Below are 8,986 nucleotides of genomic sequence, written 5' to 3' on the forward strand. Positions count from 1 at the left end.
CATTGGTTTTCATCATCAACAAATATTGGAACTTTTTCAACAGATCGTTTATAGCTATCATTAAAAATGGCTGTCATTGAACAAAATAGATTCAAAAAATGTTCCAGATAGATTTCAATGATACCACTGGCGCACTGTTTGAAGTAGGGCCTCACCCAACAAACTTCTATATCTAGATCGGTTCCCAGCTAGATGTCTCCATTTTCGCGCTCAAAGTTGGTTGAGGTCACTTTTAACTTGTGCGCGCCACCTGTTTCGAGGTCTTCCTCGACTGCACTGTAATGTGGGTGTGGATTCGTAGGATTCCCGGGCCGGAGCATTGGTTTTCATGTGCTCTATGTGACCAAGAAACGTCGATGGTTGGACTTTTATCAATCTCACTAAGTCTACGTCGTTGTACAGCCCATACAGCTCGTCGTTCCATCTTTTTCTTCCATCCCCTTGGATGCATACGGGACCGTAGATCACACAAAGATCTGAGGGCTTTGCTACTCAATTGCTTTCTTAGTCCAAAGAAACAGCGGTTAGCAAGAGTTATTCTTCGTTTGATCTCAGCGCTGGTGTTGTTTCTTATTATCATAGCAGATCCTAGGTAGACGAAGTGCTTAACTACCTCAAAGCTTTATCTGTCGATGGTGACGTTTTGGCCAAGACGTCGGTGTTGTAAGTTCTTTCTTGATGACAGCATATACTTTGTTTTGCCCTCATTAATTGTTAAACTCATTTTTGAGTATCTGCCTCAATACTCACAAAAGCCCCATTAACATCACGCTGAGTTCTTCCGATTATGTCAATGTCATCAGCATATGCTAGTATTGGACAGACTTTTAAAAGATAGTGCCTCTAGTGTTGACTTGGTAGCTGTGCATTATTCTTTCAAGGGAAAGATGTTAAAGACATCGCAGAGCCTTGCCTAAAGCATTTTTTACATCGGAAGGTTCGGTTAAGGTGTTTCCAACCTTTATAGAAGAATTCCCCATGGTCATCCTGCACAAACTGACGAGTTTGGTAAGGATGCCAAATCTAGACATGGCTTTATACAATACGTCCCTGTAGATGCTGTCATATGCGGCCTTGAAATCGATGAAGAAATGATGAGTGTCCATTTGACGTTCTTGCGTTTCTTTGCAGGATCTGGAGTAATGTGATTATTTGATCGACTGTGGACTTTCCAGGTCTTAAACTACACTGATAAAGACCTATTAGGTTGTTGTATGTTGTCACATATTGTGGCAGAAAAGATTTTTAAAGTGATGATAAGTAGACTGATTTATTTGTTCGATACTGAAAACAACGCTTTTTATAAAAAGAGAAGTATGCACGATTTAACCGAGCATTAAAGTTGTTAAAATTTTACTACAAAAACTAAAGCACACAAGAGACTATTTGCTTTTGTCAAGTATGACTTTGATGATTCAGCTTTGGCCCGTTGCGTTGACAAAAGCTCAGGTTAGTTGATTCTTCACTGATGTTAAAAAAAGGCATTCCACAAATGACGTTACACCATAATATTTTACATACAAACTAAGGTCTATAGGGTCTTAAGGTTCAGTTAAACAGAGGAACTCAAGTCAAGCAACGTGTTGTATCTTCGCTCATTATGTCCTTGAAACGCATCAAAATTCTGCGGATTGTCATCGAAAAATATTTTTTTATTTTAACTTCGGAGGCTGAAGAATAAAACAGAAGTTAGGCATCTGAAAATCTTGCGATCGGAAAACCTAAAGCCCTTCTATAATCGACCTATCATTTATTGTAGCGCTTTTTGGGCAGAATCACGACTTTAGACTTTACTTTTTCCAAAATGACAAGGAGCCATTTTTCTAGAAAAACAACGAAACAATAGCAATTTTGAAAGAAATACTTCTTCAACTTAATATTTATTGACGAGGTGATGAAAATTAGCCACTACGTTTGCAACTAAAGCCGTTCGGCCAATTTTGGTGCTATTGTTTGCTTTTGTTAATCGCACATTTTCCTCCTTTTCTTCAAGGACCTGTTGATAGTTCTGGGCAGTAGCTACAGATTCAGATTGCTTGGATGGAATTAACCTCAAGTAACATGACATAGGTAATTTACGGTTCACGGCTGATAACAGGGCTTAGGAATTTGCTTCTAAGGAACTACATTGTGACATAGTGAAAATGAGACTGTATGGTATACCATTAACCGAAACGTTGCTTTCAGTCTCATTTTCGAAGAAAAATAGTCAAATGATGCTACCACTTAATAATCCCCACCAATCTTTTTCACGACCGTAACTTAGTGGTTTTCCGAGTCCACGATAAAGCAATATTGTTTATCAACGTAGCCTTTGAGATAAAAATATGCCCTCGCCCTAAAAAGATAGTATTGCGCCAAAAACGTTATCTAATTTAAGCTAAGGCCCTATCTGTGAATCAATAACCAATAGGAAGGTCGTGGGCTTTCAGAAATTTGGACTTTGTAAGCGAAGAATCCTTTATCTTTTCGCGGAATTTTCCTCGGGCAAGTGCGTGAAATGTTGAATTCTAGAGGCAATTATGAGTTGACCATTATTGTTGTGAACTTTAGCAAACGAAATTCATGAACTTAGGATAGATTGAAGAGGCTGTCCGGAATGGAGTAGGAAATACTTAGGCCAGTTGTTGGCTCATTGTGATACCACATTAATTTTGAAGTCTTCTTCTGAGCTTAATGGAACCCAGTGGAGTTCTTCATATTAGCGTATTTGAGTTCATTTAGGTTTTTAAAGAAAGAATTTTTCTAGGCAGGCTAAAGTGTTTTGAGCTAGAGGTCATGTATACAGGAGGTTAGAACTGTTTCCTTCTATTTACGCCTAGCCACATGAAGTGCTTTCTTATTAGGCAGTGTCCTGTTGTGACACCAATAATCTAGCTTGTATGCAATCTACTTAGAGATATCAACAAGCACCTTCAGTGCTGTGAGTCTAGGGTAGGCCAGATGCTTTTCGTGGCCTACCAAGTTATGACATTATTCCACCTGATGCTGGTTTTGTATACAGCAGCGTCTTGTTTTGGCAAAAGCTTACACGTACCTATTTGTATACCATACTACCATTTTAAGTGATTTTAGCTGCTTTACAATCGGCTGAAATTAGCCTTTAGAAGATGATCTTAAGTTATGGTAAGTTATAGAAGTTTTAGAGACAGATGACTTCTTTTATCGCCAACAATTTTATATCGGAAAGGTGGAATGAGAAACTTAATTTTAGTCGTTCTAAAGTTGATTGACTCGTCTTGTAGGATTGCTCTAAATAAATTAGATGGCGCAAGAGTCCTTTCAGAACTTATAGGGCCTAGTAACTTACAACTCTCAACCATTCCTGTGTGCGAGAAGAAATTTTGTCAGAGATGGAGGGGACCTATAGTTTTAAGCTGATTCTGAACGGGTGATTTGAGAAAACACTTTTCATGACAAGAATAACTATTGGAGGATTCGATAATTACTTGCAAGAGGCAGGTACAACTACACGGATAGGAATGTCCTATCCTCCCAAAAATCTTTGGAAGGTATAGAAATATGGACTTTTATATTGAACTGTAGTTTGGTGATGGTGTAGTCTGTGTGCTTTGGAATTTGCTCAGGAGGTAATAATTTAACCTATTTTATTTACTAACATTCAGTTACTATTTGAATAAAATTCTACAACCAACAAGCTTTTCTTGTGAGTTATGAAGCACATTTTCGAGAAGTATCACATTTTCGGTGGACTTTTGTGGGAAAAAAATTAATTGATGTAGAAAACAGGGAAGTTCTGCTATAGCCAAAATGTCCAAAGACTACTTCTGCAAACAAACATCTATGTTATATACATTCATATATAATAAATGGTGAAAATATCTACATACGTATGTACATTTATAGCAGACCAAACGAAAGTCGGTCGACGAGAATAACAAAAACAGCATCCCCATATTTTGAAATGGAATGAAGCTGAGCACCGACAACGAGTTGATGACGAAACACAGGAAGAGAGGGATAAAATCTATAAAGGCAATCGACTAACCAACACGGGTTGCAAAGGTGAGCTTGATGTCGTTGCACAAACCAAAATTATTATGAACCGCCCGAAACCCAAAGACCCTGGCAATAATAATAATAATAATAATGATAATAATATGCACTTATACCGTCACCATCGGCATCGTCATCGGCAGCTCCTGAATCCTGATGGTTCCGAAACGATGAAACCATATGAATGGGGGTGGGCTGAAATAAGCATCATCAGGAGCGAAAGACAGTGCCTAGCAGACCTAGCACCTACATGTGCGCCAGACCAATTATTAATACCATCACAGGAGCAAGCCCGAACCGAGGCACGGCGACGACCGACGACGAAATGCAGTCATGTGCCAAAATGAAAAATTATTATTTTAAACATCACAAACACAAATCCTGAAACTGAAAGAAAATGGGAATGGGCACGGAGTGACCACTTGGGTACCCGGAAACCCTCAAATACACACTCCGTGGCATGGCACCCCTTCGGCATTCTGTCGTCTAGCACATATAAACAATTTGGAACCGTTCAATGGTCAAAATATCGGATCGGCGAAGCGGCGGGAGAACCTGGAGACTCGAATCTGGGAATGGGTGTTTAAAGATGGGATGGGTACAGGGTAAATAGCTGCTTCAACTATATTCATGTATAAATCATTAGCTGGTGGTGAAATTAAAGTTTTATTAATGATAAGTCCATAGACAGTTGTTGGATAAAGGACTGAAAGGCTATTTATTTCTTTGGAGAGAATTGGACGGTCAGTTGTACACTCACCGTCACCATTACCGTCACCGCACACGTATGCGGACATTTTCGATCTGAAGACCGTTTTTCAATATTCGGACTTTGGTTTAGTCCCGTCGTTCTGCTGTTTCCACTGCTGGCTTGATGCCCTTGGAATTGGTATACTCTCGTAGATATTTATTTGTTTTGAGTTTTGAATTGTGAAAAGTTTTTGGAGCGTTTTGTGATGTGGAGTTTTGTTATGTGTTTTAAGGACAACAACCGACAACCTACGACTATGATGACTATTAGGACAATGATGATGGAAGGATGCTGCAGCGTTTTGTGAATGAGTGAGTGAGTGAGTGAGTTTGTCTGTCTGTTTGTTTGTTTGCAACTTATTGTGGCATAACGTTTCTATTTGTATTGCTGCGGAGCTGGAGCAAAAGCTGGAACTGGAGCTATAGAGGAGGCGATTCCATGCCAACAAAGCTATACAGTCATTTGATTCCAATCAATGTGGAAACTGTCTGACAAGTTTGTTTTATCACCGTGGTTTTGGGAAAGATTCAGCCTGCGTTAGCGTTAACGTTGGCATAAGGGATAATAAAGTTTTATTTATTTTTTGTTTGTTTGTCATAGAAAATTGATTATGATATTTGTTTCTATTGTGTTGTTTATAAATATATATATATACATATACACATGTGCTGTTTCTGTATACCTTCCTAAAAATGATGAAGATTTAAAGTTTTGCAATGCGGATTGACCTGTCTTGATGCATTTTGCAAAGATTAATGGGTGATAGTCTTACAATTTATTTCGATAGCATTGTTATGTTGAAAGTTGCAGGCATTTGTCCTTAATGACAGTTCCTTTAAGTTCAATGGACTTGATGATTTTGGTTTTAGACGTAATGATAGGATGTCAAAACAAGTGGGTTTCAACAACCTTGTTGTGCTTAGAGGTTTATGGAGAAATAAATGGCAATCAACTGAAGTTATTTAAAAGACATTTATACAATTAGATTTGGTAGGTGTTAAGAATTAAGTAAATGGTGATTTTTTAAAAGATATAGGAAAGTTAAAAAAATCTTTATTTGAATCGATAGTACGGTCTATAAAATTTAATGTTTGAACGTTATTTCATGCAAATATTGACCTTGACTGCGTCTCAAGTGGTCTATCCGCTTAGTCCAATTTTGGCATACTCTTTCAGCCGGTATCTCACGAATAAATGCTTTAATGTTGTCTTCCAATGCGTCAATGGAAGCGGGCTTGTTTATATAGACATGAGCTTTAACACAGCTCCACAAAAAATAGTCCAAAGGCGTTCAATTGCACGATCTAGGTTGCCAATTGACCGGTCCCAAACGTAAAATAAAATGTTCACCCAACTCGCCTCTCAATAAGTCTATTTTCGCGCATGCTGTGTGGCATGTGGCGCCTTCTTGTTGAAACCACATGTCATGCAAGTCAAGCTCTTGCATTTTGGTCAAAAAACGTTGGAAATCATCTCACGGCAAAGCTGAAAGCTCACCATTCACAGTTACGTTACAATTCGCATCATCTTTCAAGAAGTTCGGTCCAATGATGCCACCAGCTCGTAAACCGCACCAAATTGTGACTGCTTTTTGATGCATTGGTCGCTTTTGCAATGTTTCTGCCTTATATTCACTCTAAAATCGAAAATTCTGCTTATTTACGTAGCTTTGTCGCTGAACACAATTTTTCCGTAAAAAAGTGGATCTTCGGCAAACTTTCCAAAAATTTTACTTTGATGTAGGTCGTTCAGCTTTAATTCTTGTACTAGCTGTATGTTGAAAGGCATCACACCTAAATCCTTCAGCAAAATTTTCCACGTTGTTGACAGAGGCCTTTAACAGACTCCCAATTGGTTGCGAACGGCGACGAATCCATAATCGATGGTCATCATTAACGCTGGCCGATATAGACGTGTACTCTAAACGGAGCTAAACTAAGTGTCTCATTCCGTTTATGGCGATAAAATAGTCTTATCTAGCTGGCAGGACTGCGGCATGGCAGATCGGGTAGTTGGCGATTGCCTAAAACTTGGTTTGGGGCAGCAATGTAGCCTTCTTATCATGTTGAAGTTCTTGCTTTACCTAACCGTAGAAGCCCCCGGGCAATGATTTGTTTATCTCTATATATATAGGTTAGGTTAGGTTATAGTGGCTGTCCAAGATGGAACGGACACACTTAGGCCAGTTTAATGGCCCATTGTGATACCACATGAATCTTGAGGCTTCCTCCTAAGCTCAATGGAACCAGTTAGAGTCTCTTACGAAACGTGAGAGGCTGATTATCCCGATATGATTTAGATCGTTTAGATCGTTAAAGAAGAATTCTCCTAAGTAATTCTTGCGTTTTCGAGCTAGAGCAGGGCATGTGCAGAGAAGATGAAGAACCGTTTCTTCCTCTTCCTCGTCCATACAGCTTCTGCAAAAGTCATTTGAGAATACGCCTAGTCTCATGGCGTGCTTTCCTATTAGACAGTGTCCGGTTATGACACCTATTATCGAGCTTATATGCGATCTGCTTAGAGAGAGCAAGCACCTTGAACGTTTTAAATCCAGTGTTGGCCAGATGTTTTTTGTGGCTTGACACGTGGTGATGTTGGTCCACCTGGTACCTGCCCTCCTCACAGCGTCTTGCATTAGTAGCAGTTTACAAGTAGCGATTGGTATGCCAGTACTTGCCAAACGTGGTAGGATGGGTTGTACTGTACCGTTCCTGGCGAGTTCATCTGCCTTACAGTTACCTGGAATGTCTCTATGGCCCGGTACCCAGCAAAGGTGAATATTAAACTGTTGCGCCATCTCCATTAGAGATGATCGACAGTTATGGACTGTTATAGAGTTTGTAGAGACTGAGTCCAGAGATTTGATAGCGGCCTGGCTGTCGGAGAAAATACGGATATCGGATGTTGATATCACGTTTTCTTTGAGCCAAGACAAGACTTCCTTAATCGCCAAAAGTTCCGCCTGGAACACGCTACAATGATTGGGAAGGCGGAATGAGAGACTTAATTTCAGTCGTTCAGAGTACACACCACCACCAACCCCTTCTTTGGTCTTTGAGCCATCTGTGTAAAAGTGGATTGACTCATCCTCTAACAATGTCCTATCCTCCCAAAAAGATCTGGTAGGTATAGAAATCTGGAAATTCCTATCGAATTGTAGTTGGGGGATGGTGTAGTCTGTGTGCTTTGGAATTGATTCTAAGTACCTTAGAATTACGGAGTGGCCAATGTTGTTGTTAGTCCACTGCGACGAAGCATTGAGGCGGATAGCAGAGCTTGCAGCTATTTGTTTACTAAATATGTCAAGAGGTGTAAGGTAGAGCAAGGTGTCCAGTGCCGCAGACGGGGTCGTGCGAAGCGATCCGCTTATACATAGGCAGGCTGAACGTTGAACTTTATTCAACTTATCCCTGTTTATACCTTTCTCTAAAGCAGTCCACCATACTGCCACACCGTACGTTAAAATCGGTCTGATTACCGATGTGTATAGCCAATGCGTGATTCTGGGTTGTAAACCCCATTTATTACCAATAGCTTTTTTGCAAGAAAAGAGAGCTACAGTAGCTTTTTTGACTCTTTCCTGTACGTTGCGTTTCCAATTTAGTTTTTTGTCTAAGACAAGACCTAGGTATTTAGCCTCGTCTGAGAATTTTAATTGGATTCCTTTAATGTAAGGAGGGTTGACAAATGGAATTTTGTATCTCCTCGAAAATAAGACCAGATCGGTTTTGTGTGGGTTAACACCCAATCCACACCGATCAGCCCAGAGTATTAGTCTGTCCAAGGCATTTTGTAAGAGTTCTTTTAGGATATTAAGATGCTTTCCTGAAACTGCTATAGCAACGTCGTCCGCATAGGCTATCACTCTGAAACCCTCCGCATCCAGACTAGTTAGGATTTCATTTACCACTAGGTTCCAGAGGAGAGGGGATAGAACACCACCTTGCGGTGTCCCTCTACTAACGAATCGTCTACTAGAAGAGTTGCCCAGTTTTGAATTAATTATTCTGCTAGTAAGCATTAAATGAATTAACTCCCGAAGCGAACTCTCTACATTTAGAGATGTCAGTGCAGAAGTGATTGCAGATGTGTCCACGTTGTTAAAGGCACCTTCGATGTCAAGGAAAGCAACCATAGTGAACTCTTTATGATGGAGGGAATATTCGATGGTGCGTACTAAAGTGTGTAACGCTGTTTCCACCGATTTACCCTTACAGT

This window comes from Eupeodes corollae, chromosome 1, assembly GCF_945859685.1.
Source record: "Eupeodes corollae chromosome 1, idEupCoro1.1, whole genome shotgun sequence".
NCBI lineage: Eukaryota > Metazoa > Arthropoda > Insecta > Diptera > Syrphidae > Eupeodes > Eupeodes corollae.